The sequence below is a fragment of the Thermobia domestica genome, chromosome 8 (genome assembly GCF_964235325.1).
Source record: "Thermobia domestica chromosome 8, izTheDome1.hap1.1, whole genome shotgun sequence".
NCBI lineage: Eukaryota > Metazoa > Arthropoda > Insecta > Zygentoma > Lepismatidae > Thermobia > Thermobia domestica.
In genome coordinates, this window is record NC_137461.1 from 107477860 (window position 1) to 107499403 (window position 21544).

A 21544-nucleotide genomic window follows, 5' to 3' on the forward strand; every position below is an offset into this window, starting at 1 on the left:
ATCAATTTTCTTAATATTCACTAATTTTGGACTAGACGTTGAATTCTTATGAAGAAGAATCAAACTGAAATGTAAGGTAAGACATTCAAGGTAATTTCTTAGGAAATTGGATCCTGGAAAAAGCTTTCAGAAGTAAACGAAAGTGAAGTATCGGATAAAAAGGACTACAAAAAATACACACAAGGTTATTCTTTATTCAGTTAATCACACATTTTTCTGATTATCGATAAACAAGCATTATTATTATTATTATTATTATTATTATTATTAATACTAATAATAATAATTCGAGGCAAAATATAGTTCACATTTTAAACCAGGTCTCGTAGATAGAGCAATGGAAACTAGAATCTTCATGTATATATATTTAATAGAAATACCGTGTTTTACTTTTTCGTATTTCATAATATTTTGACGAAGACTCAAGTAACCTTGCATCACCTTCAAGGATAAGCGAACTTCCCCTCTCACATGTATCACCAGGTTAAAAAAAAAAAAAAAAAAAAAAAAAGTCGTGTATCTTGTAAGATGTTTTATAAAAAATATTTCTGGTTTCTTATACATTCGAAATGTTTGTTGGTTTCAACAGCAGGAAATTGTACCCACATTTTTAGTATTTTTATTCAATAATACGGTAAAATAATTAAATTAAAAGCGAAATACTTAAATATGGGCTACCTTTCTTCCACTGTCAACACTTTACAAGGGAATTCGTACTCTTGAACGCTAAACCTTGAAACTTTACTCCGAAGAGCAGAGCTATCGTGCATTTAGATCCATCACATACGAAACATTTTCTCAGATACTGTCCAGTTTTCTTCTGTCATGAAATTATTATAAATATTAGCTGCATTATCTTAACATTTATACCTATAAAATTTGAAAATTTCGCATTTTGTCTCATTTTCCAAATAAAGTTTCGCATTTTGTAGCTCTTGTGGAAGAGAGACATTAATATAATAGATCCAAAAGCATAAAAAACATCCTTTTCGATCTCCAGGATGTCACTCTAAAACTTAGACTTTCAAACAAAGGTGACGGCGCGTTCAGTTTGGCGCCAGCACTTAACACATTCAACGTGTTTTATGCGGTTGACTGAGTAGCAGAAGACAGAAGGTGACTGCAATGATGCCATTGATTAGTTAATTAAAATTGCTCTTTCTCATCCAGCTGCGAAGTACCACATGTACTGTATAGCAGTGTCCGAATCACCCAAAATGTACCGTTCATGCCACGTTCTACCATTCCGTCAGCGGAAAACTGACGTTTTAAATCAATGAAAACAGACGAATTTTAAAAATTTCGCGTTATTTCGCGTATTGTTAGAAATTTCGCGTATTATCGCGCAACGGAAACCAATGAAAATATACACAGAATATCATCAAACGCCAAGAAAGTGAAAATTACTTAACTCTGATGCATTTAGTTTTATCGCGCATTGTGAAAAACTCATGCCTCTAGATATAAGTATACTCTTACAAACGCTATGAACGCTTTAAAAAATGGCGGAAGGGACACGGACCTTTTTTTAAATTACTTTCGGAGAATTTGAAGAGCAACGTTAAAATTCCGTAACTCATTCTGAACTAAAGACTATAATAAAACCAAATTAGTAAATTTTAAATATATTGGTAACCAAGATTATTAGCTACATGGCTTAATCTTAAATAGTTAACAATCTACAAGTGGCTAAGCAGTTCTTTTTAATTAAATTTCTGTAAATTTATCTTTTCAAATTTCTCAAATTATATATATATATATATATATATATATATATATATATATATATATATATATGTGTGTGTGTGTGTGTGTGTGTGTGTGTGTGTTCCCGCATTCCTATCCTTGTTGGCACCTGCATATGGTTTAACACCTTACCAGTTGGGACCGGAAAAATTGTTGGGACATTTTCCGGTGCCAACAATTTTTAAGCCTACAGGAGCTTCGTGGCGACGTCCTGGGCCTCCTGGCCGAATTTCGGGAAGGTCCCAATAATTATAGAAAAATGTGAGAATCTGTGTATACCGTGTGTATGCTCAACCGAATTAGCTGCCTCCTGGTGGTCTCACACTTTAACTAAGAAACGGTGTGTAAATATGACGCATACCGCATTTATTAGCACTGCCCTGCTTACGGGATGGAGAAACGTAAGGGGAGTGGAAAGAGGAGGTGAGTCGTGCGGGGGAATAAACACACAAGCAAATTTGCACAGTGCTTGTTGGTACCGACGCAACCTTGAAATTTTCGTTTGCGCAGTCGCGTCTACTCACAGTAGCCTGCCTGTCACATGACATAGTTAAAGAGCAGAAGGTGGGTTGAAATCAGGGGGAGGCATTGATCACAATTGGAGAAACGTATATGCATATATTTACAACTAGTACTTCCAGAAACGGTGGGAACAGAAACAAAGTTTGTGATAAATGAATGGAAGATAGGCTAGCGTAAAACATATACACAGAGCGTGATCTTATCGGGACACAATTATTGTTTCTATCTACACACGTAGTTCGATTTTCTGTTGCTCCATGTAAGAAGGTCTGGGACCAGTGTCTGAAGCGAAAGTTAATTTATTTGAACAAGAGCAAAAACAAATGTATCCTAAGAGGTACACTAGAATTGTCTAAGATTGAAGACTTACAAGCACATTGACAGAGCACAGATTCATACATACCTACATAGTATATGTTCCAACTTTCACACTATTTTATTTCCTTCTTTTGTCAAACAAAACTCATTAGTTTAAAAATAATAATAAACTAAATATTTATTTTAATCTTTAACAAATAAAAAAGCACAACCATAGTTTACAGATATGTCGCATACAGATTTATTAAATTAATTCAAACATATGGAATAGGAAACACGTAAGATGTCTGGGTTGGCAAAGGATAGGCAGCGACCGCAGCCCTTGATTGTTGGTGGGGGTGATAGGGCTAACTACGTATTCTGTGAGTCTCAGTAGAATAGTAGTGTGCCTGTATCGAGCAAGCGGTCATAAAGTAAAATAAATTAACTAATTTCCAAAGAGGCCAAATTATTAAAGCTCGGATATATGATGTTAGCGTGGTGAAAGTGGTAAGTATGCTGACAGTGTCAGGAGTAACAACATTTAGGTGACGGTCAAAGTGATGAAATTCTACAAAATTTACGGGGAAACCACATCCTCGAAGAGGAACAGTGGTTAAAAAAATCTTTGGTGACAGGTCCCACGTACAGCTGTGCGATATTACGATATATCGATTAGTAGATATTTTTAAGTATCGAAAACTTTTAAGATCGGTGTTTTTAATATTTCAATATTTTTCAATATTTCGGTATTTTTCAGTATTACGATATTACGATTCTTCGATACTTTTAATGCTTTAATATATCCATGTTTCACAATATGACGATATTTTCTATTTAACCTCTTCAATCCCAGGTAATTATCTGCAATCATACAAATTTATATATTTGTGTATTTGTATCGTAGGAAAAGCAAATTTGTATATTTTAAAATTGGAGTGTTATAAAACATAGAAATGACGTTTTGTAAGAAGACAGTACCTAGGTATATTTATTTAAATAACCCGAACCTGCCTAATCGAAAAAATAAAAACCTGTGAATTTCAGTATATTTGTTATCTAGTGCACTATGTATATTAGAGTTGTTCAACTATCAAAATACGAGCACAATATGTTAAAGGTGTCTAGCAAAGGCGGCTTGTAAGGTAAATTACGACAGTAAAAAATAAAATGATATTGCGTAAAACAAACAGATGTATTACTTTCTCGTGTTCTGACTGTTGATTACAAAAATAGGAACAGTAAGTAACATTTCTTCTCAGTCTGATGCGACAAAACTTTTAAGCTTTACGGACATGACTTCCCTCCGGAGCCGAGTCTGGTGTTGAAATTGTAATAGTTATTATTATCATGTCCCTTCTTTCTTCTGTATTTCATATCTGTTTTACTTTACATGCAAATCATCAGGACAGTTTCTGTTTTCTAAATACACAAAAAAAATCTTTCACTTAGCGCACTTGAAACTTTTTGATTTCGAACACCCAACCTTAGTCCATCTTTGGCAGTTTTTGTCTTCAGCTTTCTTTCTTTACATATCTGCATCACATTCATCCGTTTCTTCAGATCCTTACGCAAGAGTTGTTGGTTGATTCAGGGCTTAGCATCCTATACAGCACCGAGACTATAGAAAACATGAAATGCAGCTTAACGCGGGATCCTAACCACATGAGGTCCCACCAGAAATCGAACCCAGGTTTCACGCACTTAAGGCGCGCATACTAACCATGTAACCACTAGAGAATATGAAAGCGGAAGTCTAGTAAGTCTTTCTAAGAGTATCCGAAATTAAAATTGTATTTTCTATGGACTATCAACGAATTCACTAAATACGCTTCCACTCAATGCCCATATACCCAACGTACCAATATTTGTTCTTCCAGATCTACAAATGCTTAACTATTTAACAGTCACACCTGGAGTTGGAAACACGTCATATATCTGGGTCACCAAAGATTACGCTTCCACCACAGATCTGAGACGATGGTAGTGGCGTGTTACGGGCAACTCCATACTACGTGAGGGGTAGTAGAACGTGAATGGACAGTGAGCTGAGCAGTGTTAGTGTAAAATGAGAGTTCTATTTAGTTTTGAAGGAAGGAAAATTGTTTCTCCGTCACGTTCTGCAAGCGCGACAAAACTTACAGGCCTGTTAGGTGTGCCGCAAAGGACAGTGTCCTAAGTGATTACAACCTACAAAACCGATGGTAAATCCTCATCCGCGAAGTGAAAGAGTGGATGGAACAATACCGCCGTTGACAGATCTCGCCAAGCCTTACGGCGTATTGTCACTTTGAATCATCGTCTGAGTGCGGAGCAAATAATGGAGAAACAAATAGCACCTTCCTCAACCGGCGTCGACAATCAGTCTGCCAAGTTACATGACATGAATGTGACCTGACATGGATGGCCTTCATAATGGACCATGACGCTTTGGCACAATGTCAACAGTGAAACATGTCGACGGTTCTGTGTCGTTGTTGTCTCAAATATGCTGTTTTCAGTAGATTCTGTGCTGACGCATACCGGTTGTGCCAGTGCCCGTGATTATATTGTCATTTTTGGGAATCAGGTATTTTATGGTCCAATTGTCTCCGTTATGGAACAGAAGAACACCGAGAAAAAACATTGAATACAAAGAAGTTTTTCCGCTCCTGAGGTATGGGTAGGTAATGCAAAAGCTCAACCCTCCTAGCATCGTGCAGACAGAGCAAAGACATTAACACGCTGTTACAAATCTTTACAGGAAAAAATAACTGGAGAACGAGTAATTTCGTTGAGAACTTGTAACAAAATTGTAAACCAAGCATTCCAAATCCGACTATCAACGAAGGTCATGATTTTTTTGAAACTGTTGAGAAATTTAGAAACGAAGAAAAACGTTATTTTATAGAAAGAACTCGACTAAAGAAAAGATAGCAACCGTCTAATTAACGTTTGAGGAGTCCACGGGGAAATGCGGGATGTCCACTTTTGGGTGAAATTTCGATTTTCATGCCATCTTGTTGAGCACGCTGTGAGTTTCATTCAATATATCGAAAAGGGGAAAGGGTTACTGTTAGCCTGCTATAGCATTTTCAAAATCCTTTTAAAATGGAAGGAGATATCGTCATCACTTGCAGTGGAAGAAAGGGGAATTCATTTTACTCTTATTTTTCTGTCTCTTTTGTCGATAACGTTCAACTGTATTTATGTTCCAGTGTTGACTGATCATACAGCTAAATGTAGCTTCAACAATCTGTTTCTTTAAAAAAATAGTAAGACAAATCATCTCCCAACATTCATCTTGAGCATTTCTGTTACTCTTGAGCATTTCTGTTACTCTTGCAGTAGTCAAAATAAGGATTATACTTTATTCAGATGCTATCATTGCATTGCACATGAAAGGCAGGGGTTCATTTTCTTTCAAGTGACATTCTCAGTTCGTGTCATTCCTACCTTGAACGTGATAAGAACATGAGACTGGTTAACATAAAATCAAGAGATCAAATACCAGAGGATTGGAATAATGTAATCAAAGGCAGCAGAGTGAAACGTTCACCATATAAAGTAAGTGAATTTACAGTTTCATAATTCGAGATTGGATATCATTCTTACAATCACTGTACTTGGGAAAATGCTCATTCCACTCTAGGACAATAATGAGCTTCGAGTAGAGAAAAGTCACCCATGTTTTGTGATACCTAGGGAGACTTATAATGGACTTTGGTTTTCTTCTGTGATTCACCTACTATTAACAAATGGCCCACCACAACCAGATTTATTGGAGGGAGAATTCTTTAATCCATAAATGACTCGCGTCGGTAAGCTGGACGCTTTTACCATAAATTGTATTAATGTTGAAATATAGTACTATAACACTGCACGAGAGACCCGGGTTCGATTCCCGGTGGGAGCTCATGTGGATCGGATTCCACGTTAATCAGTAGGTCCACGTCTCATAGCCTCGCTGCTGAAAGGGACGCTAAACTGAAATTCAACTCAACAACTCAATAACACTGCAATAATGCGCAAAGGACCGCATATACTTGTTTCACTCTCCCATACTTGATATTGATTAGAGAATAAAAGTACATTTCCAAGATTTTCGTTGTACATTAAGGAACTGGGTTAAATCGGTTGAGAACAGTTTGAATAGGATGCTATGACCAACATCAATTATTGGTGGGATTTACAAGATCGTTTCCTCTTTCTTAAATTGAAGTTGCCTATCTAGGAAGAAAAATGGTAGGATCTGTATGCTTTGAATGTCTTATGCAGCCTATACGCTTACGCCTTCTATACGAAACTCAAAAGAGAAGTAATTAGCGGAGTAAAGGAGAACAAAGATGTCATATTTTTAATAATATTATTTATAATTTGATAAACAATTGCCTCTTTTTTCCGTTATTTTGCCTGCAATAGACCCGCTTTTCCCAGTATATACCAACCTCATGTCAATTTTCTTGTATTCTTTTACTTACAATAATATACATTGAACATAAGATTTTGTAAGCTAGTTTCCAATATAATAAATAACTTGTAAACCAAATCTGAAGCATTTTCCACGACTAGTTTCCGAAATAAAATGTTTTGAACTTTAAAAATCGTTTCCTGAAAAAGTTGTAAAAATGGACATCTCCTTTTCCCCTGGACTCTTTATTTATGACAATTTAAGAAGGGACTACTCAGTAGCCTTATACAAGCTCATGCAAACGATAAGCATACCTGCGACATGAAAGCATTCGACCTATGTTTGCGCCATGAGTGACAGTATTTCTTGTCGAATGGCCTTGGCGTCTGATTGTCTTTGTATGGTGGTGCTCTAAAGCTATTTGTAGGTAGCGCGTATACGCAATAGTACGTTGGTTAATTTAGTTTATTCAGTAATATGAGTAATGTTTTTCGAATCCAGGTTTTCTGCATCGAAGACTGTAACGACAGTGATTTAGCTACAAGGGAACTTAAGAAGGAAACTAAAATTATCCAAAATTTTTGTGTTGGAAAAAATGCGACCGTAGCTATGCAAAACATAAAACCAAAGAGCCCATTGGGAATGAAACGAAATCTTTCACTTTTACGTGCCACAGTTATGCCGGCTAGGCTAAAGGAGACATTAATGGTTATGAAATGGTGTAATGAAGAAAATGGGGGAAAACAGAGGAACCCCCAGAAAACCCACGCACACGGTGTTTGTCCACCACGAAGTTTATTTGGCGTAATCAAACCAGGGATCCTACTCACAGGAGCCCATAGGGAATAATATAGAAGAAATGAACGTAACTGGAGACAAAAATAGGTTAGGCCATCACTGCTGAACAAATTGTATTGTGGGAGAGTCGGTAGTACATGGGAGAGGAAAAGGGATAAATACTACAATTTATGATGGTATTAAAGCTGACAATTCGCATATGAGGACGATAAAATTGCTGAGAATCGCAACGATGAAAATTCGCTTCAAGTGGTCTACTTGAGATGGCAAACAGCTATAATGAATTATATAATACTGTAGTAGAGACAACAACTGTATTTCGTGTCGCAAAGTGAACACGGTACACTTTGAAACTATGAACATTCAATATTAAAACTGGTTGCAGGAGATATATAGCTTTCGATTACAATAGAGGAATAAGATTAGAGGTTACATGTTCTTCGGACGCTGAATACACAACAAAAAAGTTCTATGTATTATCGTATTTGCTTTATGGAGATCAACAATGAAACCGGAAGTAGTATTCGGTTTTACTGGTTTCGCCTTTAGTGCCGAGGTAAGAGTGAAAAAAATATTCTTGGGACGATGAATCGAATACAAAAAACAGATTTTTGCTATCTATTTCCATTTTTGCTGTATAGAGATTAACGTTAAAACCAGAAATTGTCTACTTTGACCACTTGTTAATTAAAATGGTCAAAGACTCAATGGATCCTTGGGACCTTGAATCGATCACAGAAAACCGATTCTCATACATAACTTTTAGTTTTATCTCAATGCAGATCAATACTGACACTAGCAGCAGTAGTAATTCCTTTACCATTTCCGCTTTAATAGAGAGAGAGAGTGAAGATGGTATATTTTCTTGAGATGCTCAATTAATTCTAGAAAACCGCTTGGCGCTATCTGTTACTGTGTTCTTACTATGGTAATCAGTGTTGAAACCGTAAAATATTTATTTCCACTACTTCGGGTTTAGAAAAGTGTTAACGGAGAAAATGGAAGCTATTCTTGGAATGGCGAATCAATTCCAGAAAACCCATTCTTGATATACCTTACGGTTTTCTTCCTGTACGGAGATTGATATTGAAACGCTGACTATAGCTCTTTTCAAATGTCAAGTTAAATACCTTTGAGAAGGTTTCCTGCTCCTTTAATAGCAGTGAAGCGAAGTTGTCATCATTGTGGGGCAGATGACAGACAGTATATAGACACACAGAATTTCGTACTACTATGATTTTTGTCAATATCTGCCGCAGTACCTAGAAATATCGCGTATCATTGGCTACCGCTCAAGTAGGTTTTCATGTGAAAAAAGGTATAGTAATAATTTCTGGTTTTAGCAGACAGACGACAGATATATTTCCTTAACACGCTCAATCCATTCCAAAAAAAAACTTGTCGTTATATATTGACGCTTTTATTCTACGGCAATTAATCTTGAAACCGGATACGGTTGTCTTCTACCACTTCCAGTTTGAATAGAGACTTATCAGAGCCGATTGAATCTATTCTTCAGCAGCATAATAGATTCCAGAAACCGCATTTTCTATATCTTACTTTCGCTCTCTATCTCTCCATCCCTCTGTGTAGATTAATATTGAAACCGGAAACAGTAGTAAAATAATACAATTTCGAATTATAGTAAAGAAATACAGATTCTTTTCTTGAGAAACTGAATCGATTTCTGGAAACTATTTGCCAATATCTAGGACAGCTTTTGTTATGCTTAATTTCTACCATTTCTGTTTGAACAGCATATTAACGGAGTAAAAAGAACCCTATCTTGGGGCGCTGAATCGATTAAAAAACTGGTTTTCGATATATCTTACCGTTTTTTCTATGGATATCAATACTTCAACCGGAAGTAACATAAATTTATAATGCTTTCGGTTTTACTACCATATGGATGAAGATTCTAAAATCTTTTAAAAAGGAATTTATTCCTGAAAACAACATGTTCTGCAGCTCTTTTCAAGTGAGAAGTTACATGAGTGATAGCCAATGATACGAGATGTTTCCAGGTAGCTCATCTCGCATTGAGAATAATCATAGTATTGCGAAAAGTCTTGAAAAGATTTTTGATTATTACTGTTATTGCTGTGTTAATTTTAAGGCGATCAATGTTGAGACTGCATAAGGTTGACTTTTACCACTTAGGACTTCAATAGTGGATTAACGGAGGATAAGATGGTGTCTATTCTTGAGACGCTGAATCGATTTTCGAAAATCCACTTCTCAATATATTTCACCAGTTTTGCTCTAATCCCCGTCGACAAATGGAAGGACGGGTATAGCCATTTTGTAAAACTTCCGATATTTATGTACAGTAGAAACTCGATTAACCGTCACCCTTTTAACCGTCACTCTCTGTTATCCGTCACTGCTCCGGACAGCACTGTACTTTAAATGTGCCGTAATTGACGCTGTGCGCCGTACAGAGCACGGAATAAAGTGTAAGCGAAATGGACTGAAATAGTCATGCGTCACTTCCGGTCATGCTAGTTTCCACATAAAACTTGGTACAGTACTGAAACCCTTATGGAAAAAAGCATGGACATGTATTATTCACTTGTAAAAGGTTATTTATTTCTTCCAGAACCTTTTAAATCTACTTACTGTAGAGGTTTATAACGATATTTCTGTTATCCGTCTATTCGCTTAACCGTCATGGTCCCGGTCCCGAGGGTGACGGTTAATCGAGTTTCTACTGTATGACATAGTTTGGAAGACTAAAAATTGAAACTCATTAGCTTTTAATTCAAATATCCATCTAATTGCCTTACCATTTCAACATAACTTTAGTTAAGTCTACAAGCATTATAATGCTTTTATTGTACCCATCAATTATAACATTCAAGAGACGCTCATGCTTATATGGAGTTATTCTGTGCTCATCCAGTAACGTTTTGTCTTTTATGAGGAGCTATTCTTTTACTTTGTACATTTTCATATTTCTCGATTGAGTAGCCTAGAGCTTCAGCAGTACCCGTGTCAGGACGCGCTCACACGTTTCCTCATTTTAGTTTTTACAGGAATATTTCCCTTTATCATAAAATGTTAGGCCATTATGAAGCATTGAATTCAATTATTTTCAAACACAAGAATACGCAAGAAAAATGTATTTAAAAGTTTTGTTGATCATTTCAGTTTGGATAAAGTTTCAGTTTCCTTTTTTTATCATAACTTAATCAACTGAGGTATCAGTAGATTTAGCTTCGTATCAGTATTCTATATCACTATATCTCTCTATATTCTATATCTCTCCATCAGTATTCTATAAGTGTTTATCGTTCTACTCTGTTCTATATTCTTAAACGAAAATAATAATAAATGGTATCTATTAAGAATGCCAAATTTTTAAGTGAATTTATTAAAATTTAAGCTTCGTAAAATAATCGCGGATTTAGAAGACAAAAATCCTCACCACCAGGAACTTCATTTTGGGAGGACATAGACGGTAATTGTCACTCCTTTTTTTTTTTTTTTTTTTTTACAAATACAGACTATTTAATAAAAATCGTATTTTGGCAAGCAGTTCTTGTTGCAGGGTCTGTCACTTTTCCGTAAGAGTTTTTCGAAAGTCTGGAAGAGTACTTGGTAGAGGTATACGCTCGGCAACACGTCTCCCTAGAGCATCCCAAGCATGCTCTATGGGTTGAACTCCAGGGAATACGCTGGCCATCAGATTTAATGAATATCCTCTTTTTCAAGGAGGGCGGCCACGGCAGCTGTACGATGCGGACAAGCATTGACATTCATAAAACGAAACTTCGAACCGATAGCTCCACGCAACAAACGAACATAACGGAGAATGACATTAATGCAACAACCGGCCTCTGTTATAGTCCCTCCTTCTACGAACTGCATTTCACTGATTGTTAAATAACAAAATTGTATCTTTCGTGCCCTTACCTAGCTGAAAACGAACTCGGAGACTGATTGTCGGTTGAGAGAGAAAGTTTGGAATTTCACTATTAGCTAAGCCTAGGACTATTTTCACCATCTATTTACAAGTAGCATTAACAACGTTTCAGCTGTTGTGTGTGATCTATTGGTCTTAACGGTAAGTTCGGATATCTTATAATTAGCTATCTGTACTTTTTGCGAAACACGCACCGTGGGAGCAATGACGACACCAGCTTTACTTTCTTGGGGGAAGGGGTGTGTGTGAATAGGCAGATACATTTTTGGAAACCCAGTTATATTTTGTGTACCCAAAAACTGCTGTGTGATAATACAGCTTGCCTGGGAAGCGTGGGTTGTCACGAGGACGGAAGGCGGACGATGTGATCGGAAGGCGCCCGTTCCCCTGGTTCCTTCTAGTGTCGTCACTGCGTAGCAGTCATAAACGTCTTCTTTTTTTGTTCCAACAACCGACGAAATTAGTATATAGAGAATAAAATACGACAGAGAACGAAATACTATACAAGCGTATGAAGCATAGTAACTGGAATAATAATAGACTCTAATAACAATAATAATAACGAAAAAAATAAGTTCTTACGATGTCTAAAATTTTGTATCACATTTTCCACCTTGCCATGGCACTCTGGTGCCGCGGTACGGCGGTTGCAGATCACTCGTTTAGTATACTGGGTGCATCAAAATACCGGAACTTTGTTATGATAAAGATGCAACAACAGAAAAAGGAAGGTTGTTGGAAATAGAAGGTTTTCAATCTAAAATCTCGGATTTATTCCAATCGCTCCAGCCGTTTCCGCTCCACACTGTAAAGCGTCCAGTGTTAAACGTTGACAGTGTTTTTCTATTTAATTTGAAGGATATACGAGTATACCGTATATATCGTATATAATACTCATTGTCAAAGCTGCTTCAAGATAGATTCTCGGCGACGTCACCACCAAACAGGTCAGGACTTTGGAAATACGTTAGTAAGGCGAAGATTATAACTCACACTGTAATGTAGGTTCGATAACTCTTTTTATTTTCAGTATAAAGTCGAAATTCCTAAATATATCTTGACTATGTCACTGATTTAGGTACAATCAAAACCACCAGTAGGATTTTATTGATTATAAATCTCACGACCGCAGCTGAAAATTACAACATGATTGCTTAATTTGATGCATGATTATAAAAATAATGGTTAATGCTTATGAACTAAAGCTTAAGAGAACAACAGAAACGGTAATGAAAATGATAAAATTATCGTCTTGTGTAACTAATAAGGACAGAATTCTGCTTTGATAAACAATAAGTACAAGGAGTAGTAAGAAGTTATAGCCTTGATTTTTATAAAACGTACGGGCCACCGCACTACACTTTGACGCTCCAATTTCCTAAACTGTTAGGCCACACTTCCTATTGAAACTTGTATTTGGGAAATAGGAATCAAATAATTTGTCTTGAAAAACTCAATTGAATAAACTTCACCCTTCCTCCCAAAAAATGTACCACCCCTTCAGATATTTTCATTAGATATGTCATACTCTATATTAGAGCAATTAACAAAATAATTGTTTTTGCAATATTAACAAAAGCACCTGAGCCATTTTTGAGAAAATCGTTAGAAATCTCACCCCAAGAGTAAACTACATATTGTGGATCATTTTCGATCCTGCGAGTTTAGCCATATATTTTAGCTAATTAATGAAACATTTATTTTCGAAACTTGAACAAAATAGTCTGAGTCGTTTGAGAAAATTGTCGGGAAAAACCTTGAGTAAACTACCTTTTTTTTTTTTAAGGAACAATGAGTTATTTCATGTTATTAGATTACTAATGAAATACTTATTTATGAAATCACTTGAGTTGTTTTCTAAAACGAAAAGTAGCCGAAAATACACGAATATGCTACCCCTGGTAGATTTTTCCCAGGGAAATGATTTTTACCACAATATAGGGTTATAAAGAAATATTTATAAATTATCAACAAAATCGCCTGGGACATTTTTGTGAAAATCGTCGATAAACAACTCACCCCCAATTCACAAACTGCCCCTACTATATTTCTTCACGTCAAATGACTTATGCCATATTCCCATGTTATTCATGAAATACTTATTTATGAAATACGAATAAAATAGCCTGAGCCGTTTTTGAGAAAAGCATCGATAAAAAGCTCAACCCCAAGAATAAACTACCCCTCGCAGATTTTTCCCAGGGAAATGTCTTATACCACAATATAGGGTTCTTAATTAAATATTGATTTATGAAACATAAAAAAATGTTGGTCATTTTTGAGAAAATCGTGTTTTTCGATTTTTACTCTTCGGTAAACTACTCTAATTTGAAGAAAACTTAGCGAACGGGCGGACGGATATATATCGAAAAATCACCGAACCTAGAAGTGTAATAGGTAAATTGCGGAGAAACCGGGAGAATGCTCATTAAAAGGAAAACTTCATATTAAAAATGGAAAGTTGACATAAGATTTCATGTAGAAGAGATTTGTTTTTAAGAAAAGAAGTTGATTTAGGTGTTTGTATAACGATAAAAGTTCTAACATTACAACCCACGAAGATTTGGAGGGCTTTTATAATGACATTTCATTAGCACTATGGTTCCAATCTCAAATTATTTTTGGTTTTCTAATGTGTGATAATGACCAATGACTGACGACGCTCATTGATCGACTGGTTGGAATTAAGTCTCCCTTTTTAGCACCTAGGCTATATCACAAGAGGCACACTAATGTAATGTCCAAAACACATTGCTCGGGTTTGTATTTGAAGCAACTACCACCACTAAAGCTTGAACCAATGATACAAACTTGTGGGATAAATCCTATTGTAGGATTTTTTAACATTTGCTTTTAGAAAAGGGATAAAGGAAGTTTTCATCGAAATTGGCAGCGTAGGTTTATGTGGGATTTTAACAATTCATCGACGCCAACAATTATTTTACGGACCGAAAATAGTTTAATAAATCTTCAATCTAAAATCAGGCTAATTGTAATTTTCTGCTACAAACACATGGTAGAGGAAAATGTCTTTAAAAAACTGCTATCGGCCTCCAACAAACTTAAATTGTGCTCTGGCATTGAAAATATATAGTGCAAAATGAAGATGTTTTTTTTTATTTTTCCTATTTCCTTTACTTGTTATTTTCATATTCATTTTTGTTGATACATCCAGTACAAGATGATGGCACAAAGGAAAGGCAGAAATAATAAGTTTTGGAAACTATATATATATATATATATATATATATATATATATATATATATATATATATATATATATATATATATATATATATATATATATATATATATATATATATATATATATATATATATATTATATTTCTGTCAACATACTAAATTGCTTTTTTCAAGGAAAATCATTCTTTAAAAGTTATTTGATAAACGTAGAAAATCTATATTTGCGGATAATTAATTATATATCGCAGAAAATAACATTCAGTACTTCTGTTTTTCTTATTTTGCAAGTTTCGTAAATTTATAATTAGCATAACATGGGAAATTCAAGAGCAAAATGGGAATTTCTACACCACGAGTGGAATTTTATAACGTTTGAAGTTAGCATAACTGATTTGGAACCATAATCATAATCTGTCACGAAGGACATACAATGGCGGTAATTATGTGGATTTCTTGATAATGTGTGCGGGACTACGTATACCAAAAGTGCATTCGCGGTCTCATTGTTATGACCCGTACTCCGAGGTCATATATTCAAGGAATTTTCAAATGAAAAGGCACGAAACGTCGTAGAAGCCAAACGTCGTATGTTGAAATAGGAATATATCGCTTTGAAATTAAGTACTGCGACAACTAAGGAGAGAATGTAGTGTCCGGCCTGGTTGTGCCCATGTGCGGCTGCCTTTCATATGATGCAGGAGAGAATCAGGCAATTATGTGTTCTGTCCAAGTCCAATTGACTCGGCAGTGTGTGTGAGAAAATAATAGCGTTCACAATGAAACATTCGATGAGTGAGGAGCAGCGAGGTATTATCCGATTTCTGACTGGGAAAAGAGGTTTAATCGGTCGATATTCATCGCCGGATGGTGAGTGTATACGGGAAAGATTGTGTGTCCAACAAGTCAGTGAGAAAGTGGAGTGATTCTGCTCCACGATTACGCTTGTCAACACGTCTCGCAGGTCACACGAAGTGTACTGAATAAGTTGAAGTGGGAGCAGCTCCGCCCTACAGTTTGGACATATCTCACTGCGACTTCCATCTGTTTGGTCCGCTAAAAAGACATCTCAAAGCCAAGCGCTTGAACTCGGACAAGAACTGAAAGAAACAGTGGAAGACTGGCTGCTATCACACCCACTGGATAGCATTAACAGTGGGATAGTTGTGCTCAGGCGTCTGGTAATTACTTTCGAACAAAGACTTCGATTATATCCACAGTGTCATATTTCACCTTTCCATTTGAACAACCCTCGTATATCTGACTTAAATATAATAAAATCAATACATTCTTTGTATCAGGTCTAGTTAGAGAGAACGATGAGAAGCAAAACTTGGCTGCCATAATGGTTTTCTGTTTTTGATAAGAACTGCTTCTTAACTGTTATATAATGATCCAACTTTTTTTAAATCACCAACTTTTTAATTCGATAAATTTGTGTTCTTCTATTGCAAGCATGCATATTATTAATTAAACCCACAGTGCTAATAATATTATCAAGCAAACAGGTGGTAGTAACGATCCTCCAGACCCCTGGAGGAGGGGTGAAGCTTGAAACTGTTTTGCACAGGGCTTGGGTGTTATTCCAGTGATGGGAAAACTTATTTAGGAAGGGGCCAAAAGAAACAATAAAAACACTTTGGCGGGCTAATATTCAAAGAAAAAGAACAATTAAGTGGCCTATACATTTTCTTAAAAAAAAAAAAAAAAACGTAATACTAAGCCCATGATTGAAAGACTGTAAAGTGGAAGTGCTAAATGAAATTTGTACAACATTTCTACAAGTTTCTCACAATATTGATTAAAGTGGGATTCACGGATTTTCAGAAGTGAAGTTAAATTCTATAGATCAGGACTCATACTGCGAACCTTGTGGTGGATAAACACAGTGCTCGTGGGTTTTCTCGGGGTTCTTCCGTTTCCTCCCACTTTCTTCATTCCACCATTTTACTCATCTCTCATCATCACCGTCTCCTTTAGCCTAACCGGCATAAGCATGGGACGTAAAACTTAAATATTTCATTTCATTTTTCATATTGCGGACATGATAGAATGTTTCAGCCGGTGGCATCTGGCCCGTGGGCCGTAGTTTGCCCATCACTGTTCTAGTCTACAGATGGATCAGACAAAACCGGTTCCGTCACCACTGTGCCAAGTTGCTGCATAATTAATATCAGTGTCAGACCTTAGTTATGCACTGAAAACTTTTGTTTATTTTTGTAAGGTGTTGGCATGTCTGCACTCCTATTCTTTGCTGTCTTGGGTTATAGATTGTTTTCTTTCTTTAACTGCAGTGACCAAACGACCTGGGCTCTACACCAATCACATAAATGTTATGCTTTACCTCTGACACATCGAAAGATTTCGGTATACGATTCGTGGAGCCGTCTTGCGAACGCACGCTTGACAAAACGTCAAACACCAAAAGTTCACCAACAATATTACCAAACTTTGAAGACGTGATGATGATTTGGTTTCGCAAAAACACATACTAAATAAATCTAAAGACATTGTATCCTCGTGAGATATTCTCCATACAATGCGGGAGACGGCAGAGGCAAAATTTCATGCATAGGAGTTGTAAACCGCCCCTCTCACGTTCTATAGGAAGGGAAATCGGTATATATAGGTGAATTAGGCAATGTAGGCAGTAATGAATGATATAACGAGGAGTGTTCGATAATTCCTGATATAGAAGATCTTCCATTTTCCCACATAGTCCGCTTTCACTATAATGCACTTCTCCCAACAATGTTCTAGAGCATGAATACCAGTTTTAAAAAAATCCTTAACGGCTATACTGGAAGCCATTCTTCGACAGCCTGCATAACATGCTCATTGTTGGCAAACTTTGTTCTTCGCGGGTGCTACTTAATCTTGGAAAACACGTGAAAGTCACTTGGGGCAAGATCTGGAGAGTGGGGAGGGTGCTTACGTATTTCATACCTGACATCGGCAATAGCGGTGGAGGAAAGGTGACTTTTGTGAGTAGAAGCATTGTACTGCAGCAGCAACACTTTCATGTGTAGCTGCGTTTACCCTTGATTGCCTGCCTTACTTTTGGAATCAGTTGGGAATAGTAGTAACTTGTAATTGTCGTTGGACCCTGAAGATAATCAATGAAAAGTATGCCCTTACTATATCCCCTCCCAGAAAAAAAATAATTGCCATAATCTTGCCATCTGATTGCATTATCTTGAATTTCTTGAGGGGTGGACATCATGAAGCCGCCACTGCATGCTACGTTGATTGGACTCTGGACCGCAATGATGTACCTAGGTTCCACACAGCCATAATAATACATAGCCAAATCAATTCAACTCTCTCCACTGTTCGGATTTTTCCGCACTCGTGCTATGTGAAAGGAATTAAGTTTACAAGAGAAGAAGAATCTTTGTTTCAATAGAACGTCACTTCAGTTTCCGTATTTCAAGATAATTTATTAAGAGTCTGGTTTAAGATAGATTAACAGGGAAAAGAATTGAAATATTTTCATTTTTCTAATGCTTTTCCGTAGTATGGAAGGTGTTAGTCAGAGCTAGATTAACCTATCTGGAGGACCGGGGCTACGAAAAAAATATGTGGCCCCTGCTGACTTCACCTAATAAATTTCTCTTAAAGTACAGTAGGAAAGTTAATGGAATATGTTTAATATTTTCGGTCATATTTTATTTTATGATGATTATTATATATCCATGATTCTTTTTAGAAAGCAAGTTGAGGGGTGATATCAATAAAACGGAGAAGTTACTCATTATTCCCAGTTTTGTAGTAGTTACTCGCATTGGTATCAATAAAAAGAGAACTGAGCACTATTCGTCTCAGCTGACCTCGGACAAGCCCCGCCCTTTTGAAGTAACCACACCTTTAATCTCAAGCCAAGCAACTACTTCGCGTTTGATATCAATAAAAATCCAAGATTCCTCTGTGATGCTAGTAACTTCTTCAAATTTGTGGAGCAAGCTCAATAGGTGACTCCGTGCGAAATATGACAGAGTATATGATTGTTTTGCTACGTACAAAAACTTGTAAACTGCATAGTAATGTTGCAAATGGAAATTACAAAAAAACATTATAGGTTCATGAAAGAAAATGTAAAGTGATTAGCACAACATTTTTTTTTTTAAAGGAGAATCAACCGAAATTCCGGGTGGTGCACTACGTAATGAGGAAAAGATGCGGGTTTTCTTGCATTACATGAGTGATCCGGCATTCCAGATCGGAATGTCAGGGGATTCTGGTGTGGCTCAAGGTACTGTGTCTATGACTACTACAAGTGTAATGAATGCGATTATTGCGAAATCTGAGAAACCTAGTATTTTGGAGACGAATACACTAATAGGAAGAGCTCACTCGTGGCTAAGCGGTTAGCGTACATACCTTTGGCATGGGAGACCCGCGTTCGATTCTCAGCAGGAGCTCATGTGGTTCGGATTCCACGTTAATCAGTGGGTCCCGTCTCATATAGCCTCGCTACTGAAAAGGACGTTAAACTCAAAATCAACTCAACTCAACGTTGATAGGAAGGGTATTTACATGAGAATGTATTTTGTTTATGTCAAGGCGAAAGGGGACACGTATGGTGTAGAAAACGCAATCAGATGGACGTGCTTTATGACGTGACTGGCTTAACTTTTTTTTAAAAGAAAACAAAGGGGCCAAGTGTCTGATTTCGTTCTTAAAGCCAAACAATCTACAAAGACCTTTGGCAACACGTGACATGCACTTGTCGTGTTAATCTTGATATTGCTGGATTCGAACCAACATCCATCAGCTCCAATAGGTTCGTTCCCATGGTTTCGATGTTACTCTCTTGTTTCTCGTTTTTTCTTCTTTTTTATTTTTGTTTTATTCTCGCTCAAATATTAAATATTCTCTTTTTGATTTGTGTCTCAGTCGTCGATGTATTTGATATTTCGTTGCAGTTCACTGTAATTGCCTTCAAAGCTTCGGCTTTCCTTCGTTTACTTTCTGGTAACTGTGACTTTTAAAGTACTACTGGAAACTCTTTTATAACATCCACAAATGAACTTTGAAGCTATCGTTGCTATTTGCCCGTTCCATGGCGTTTAGGATACTACGCCATAGGTTAAAAACAACGAAATGACCGCGCGACGGATGGGAGAAATGAATAATCACTTCTTTTATTGATACGACTCTCTGCCACGCGCAGAGGAAACGCGAGCGAACGTTCATAAATCTGGAGCAGTCTAGACCTGAGTAGTGGCTTGCTCTATTGATACGAAATTGAGGGAGGATATTACTCTAGCTGTAGTTACTCCGATTCTCGAGCAGGACTTCTCAGGAGTAGTTACTTATTTTTATTGATATCACCCGAGATTTTAATCAGATTGGAGGACCCTATTCACCTAGACGCCCGGGGCTATAGCCAGGGGTGTAGCCAGCAGGTTTCTGTAGGAGAGGCCTGTAGTTTTAGAAGGGGGGCCAGCTACAATATACAAAACCAAAAAAAAAAAGAAAAAAGTGTTGCAGCTAGTGTTTTTGAAGCCTGAAAAACTGGAAAATTTTAATATCCTTCCGGAAAACTAAAACCACTCTTTTTTAGATTATTTATTTATTTATTTATTGTTTTTTTATATATTATATTCCAGGTAGTTTTTATTATATTTAACCAAGAACTACTGCCCCGAACCAAACATTATACCTTTGTGCATAAATATTTCAATACACAGAACCTATCTATAAAGGTAACCAAGAAAGTTCTATAGCTTTCTCACCCACTACCTCCGAACATTCATATGTCACCTAAGACGTACCTGAAAGATCAAAAATAGTCTCCATCACCATCGACAACCTGCAAACGTTCTGAAAGCCCATGGATTCCATCGCGGTAGAACTTGCATTTTCCGAAGAAGATATCAAGTGCATTTTGCACCTCTATTAGGGTTTTGAATTGGCGTCCTTTAAGATGACTGTCCAAGGAATGGAACAGATGATAATCGGACGGTGTAATGTCCGGGGAGTATGACGGATGCAATAGTGTTTCCCATCCAAGGCGTAGAATTGTATCCCGGGTTATTCTAGCCACGTGGGGCTGAGCGTTGTCCTGTAACAGGAGGACCCCTTTGGGACTCAGAAGTGCTAGCTCCAGAGTTTTGAGTTTTTCTTGAACACGGCTCAACTGTTGACAGTACACAGATACATTGATTATCTGACCAGCTGGAAGCAGTTCCCGATGCACGATGCCACGAGCAGTTTTTCAAACACACAGGAGGAATTTCTGGTGCAGTGCTGGTTTCGGCTGTTTTGGAACCGGTTCATGGGATGCTAACCAATTATGACGGCGCCGTGGAACTTCGTACAGGACCCACTTCTCATCACAGTCAACATCCTGTCCAGAAATGGCTCCTTTCTCAGACGAGACAGCGAAGAAACACAGGTGTCTGCTCAAGTTGCCTTCTGCTCCGGAGTCAAGTTATGTGGGACCAATTGATCCAACTTCTAGTGTTTCTCCAGTTGATGAAGATGCTGCCGAACGGTTTCACCACTCACACTGAATTGTAGCCCCAGTTCCTCACATGTCTGGCCTCTGTTCGCCTAATTGCTGCCTGAAGATCTTCATTAAATGCATGTGTTGGTTTTCCGGCACGTGGTGTATCTTCGAGTGTTTCGTCACCGTCCTGAAACTTATTAAACCACCACTG

At 37.0% G+C, this 21544-nt stretch overlaps 1 protein-coding gene across 6 annotated transcripts in view; it reads right to left on the bottom strand.

Moving 5' to 3' along the window:
- Positions 1-21544, bottom strand: part of LOC145693133 (cytospin-A-like) — a 491676-nt gene that overhangs the window by 6505 nt on the left and 463627 nt on the right. The gene's annotated exons all lie outside the window — the stretch shown is intronic.